This window comes from Filicampus tigris, chromosome 6 (assembly GCF_054856515.1).
Source record: "Filicampus tigris isolate MCC_2025a chromosome 6, RoL_Ftig_1.0, whole genome shotgun sequence".
Classification (NCBI taxonomy): domain Eukaryota; kingdom Metazoa; phylum Chordata; class Actinopteri; order Syngnathiformes; family Syngnathidae; genus Filicampus; species Filicampus tigris.
In genome coordinates, this window is record NC_141222.1 from 5,095,001 (window position 1) to 5,097,799 (window position 2,799).

Sequence of the window (2,799 nt, forward strand, 5' to 3'; positions counted from 1 at the left end):
GAAGTTGTAGTAGCCTGTTTTTGTTAGGATTTGTTTTGTTTAATTTGGACTTTGTTACTGTAGTAAATTGTTACTGCACTTCAGAGCTGGGCAGTCTGTCCCTGGGCCGGACCGGTCGGACCCTCCAGCCCGGCCAGATGCCCAATTTTGGGGCGGAGGGGTGGGGGGTGACAAATTTTTTAAAATGGCTGGACTAACCATGGCCGGAAGTGGATTTTAGTCCGACCCACTAATCGGCCCTCATGCATGTGACGTGCTCGCGGGGTGGCCAAATTTCAGCCTACTCGGTGAAAGGCTTCTTTTTAGGCTTCTTCCTACTCCCACGAAGGCGTGAACGACAACTGTTATAGGGACGCGGGTTACGTGATGTGAGAAGGAAATACAAACACTCTTGAACGTCTCTTCTTACACAAACAACTGCCGCATTGATTCACGTGACCAACGCATTGTGCTGTTAGACAGGTCTGCAACACATGCCACGCACACATCAGGATTTGTTGCTGCTCTAATCGGTCCATTATGTTGCGATGACATACAGTTGTGCGATGACATACAGTTGGGCATCATGCACGTTTTTTTGTTTTTTTTCCTTTGGGAGGGGCGGGGGTCGGAATGGGGTGGGGGCCGACAATGTGTATAAAAATGGCCAGGGGGTCGCGGCCGGAAGGGTACCAAGGTCAAGGGTGGAGGGTCGGGCAAAAAAGGGTCAAGTGCCCAGCTCTGCTGCACTTCATATGTTGACTTGTGATATGACAAGGTTCTATTGTGTGAGTGTGACTATTGTTAAAGTGCATCTACCTCAAGATATGATGAGACTGACTAATTTCAGCCTTTATTGTGAGCTCTATTGCAAGGGCAGAGCTATGGGTGGGCCTGGGTGTGCACGGGCCCACCCAGATTAACAGACTGCCCACCCAGTGAGATTCATGAAAAAATATATAATTTACATTTTTTGGTAAATTATTATGAAATTATTGTGAAATTTGCATTCAAATCAAGAAAAGTTAGATGTCTTTCAATCAATTTGGACACCTTTTTTGAACATTGTGACCCAGTTTGAAATGTTATTGAACTAAACCGAGTCCCTGTTTGTTCTTCATTATGCTTTCTATATCTAGAATTAATTGTTTTGCGGAGAGAGTGTTTTTTTTCTCTCTCTCTTTTTTTGTTTTGTTTTGGAAAAGTTGGAAATTATAAATAAAATGTCATCTTCCAAACCGCTTATCCTATACAGGGTCGCGGGGAGTTGCTGGAGCCTATCCCAGCCGTCAATGGGCGAAGGCAGACTACACCCCGAACTGGTTGCCAGCCAGTCGCAGGGCACACATAGACACTGTCACTGAGCGGGAATCGATCCCACGCTGCCCGCACACAACTCAGGCGTGTGTACCACTACACTATCAGCGGACATTAAATAAAATGTGTAAAAAAAAAAGTTCTTATGAAATTATTTTTGAATTTGTGTTTTGTTGTGTTTTTTTATTGTATTGACTATTAAGAATGGTATAATTGTGTTTGTCTAAGGAGGATATGAACTTCATATTATTCAGTTTGTTATTTTATTTGAATATACGATGTGTCGGGATAGGAGGATTGTGCTCAGTGAGAGAAATATTCAGGCCCACTCTGATTTTTTCCAGGGCCAACCATTAGCCACATTCTGGCTCCGCCCCTGTATATTAATGTCTCAGAGATTTACCTTTTTGCTAGCAGTTTGTGTTGTATTTTCGCAACTCCAGATAATTTCAACTGCAATTCTGTGTTCAGTGTTTTTATTTGTAGATTTATAATTGTTATTTTGTTACAGTTTATTATATTATATGTTGCTGAACAGTTGACAAGCTGTGCCATATGCATTTTTGGTGTCCGTTGCGAGCGACAGCTGCGTCCCACATTGCCCCCCACAAGCATACTCCCTGTCCCACATCTGGTGAGTTTGGATCTGGTCACTCTAGTCTCTAAGTGCATGCTCTATGTTTGCTATTAGCTAGTGCTAATACATTATGAGGTATTACATACTGTATAGCAAAAAATTGAACTCATATTATAACATTTGTTTGAAGTCTAATTAAGTCTCACACCCTTGTTGATAAATTTTCAGCTGACCTCAATATACTTTTTCAAGCTTGATGGCGAGTTTTTGAAAGCTTTTAGGTGGTGGCACTTTGGTTTGTAAAGTTTGCAGTACATTTCATAGAGTTGTTTTAGAATCATTCCTCCAAGTACAACCAGGGATGTGACATGGCTGTCTGGCTTTTATTAAAACAACACTCCAAGAAAGACAAGTGACCTCAAGATTCTGTCTTTAACCCATAAGAAATTCAATTTCATTTTCATTTCTTTCATAGTGAAAAAAGAATACCAAGGGGTGATCTCCTTTCGTGGCATAAGACCTTTCATACAGTCACCTGCATCACAAGATGTGAACACAATATTTTATTTGAGCTTGTGGAATCCAATTTTAGTGTATATAAATTTTGGGAACAAAAGATTGATGAGTACCGGTATACAGTTTCCAGTACAAGGCACTGACAGTACCTGTGGATGGGCGGTTAACTTCATTATTAACTTTCACCCTTCAAAACAAACTACATACACCAGACTATTAGGGATGTGTCATTTTGAGTGCACATCCCAGTGTCGCGATTTCTTTTTTTTAATTTTTAATTTTACTTTTTTTTTTTCGCAGATGGGGTAATTTGGTGGAATTGTTGTTTTAAAGGGACACAGTCCATGAAATAGCAAATGAGGACAGTGTAGGACAATTACATCTTGAATGAAGAGGAAAACGATTCTCAG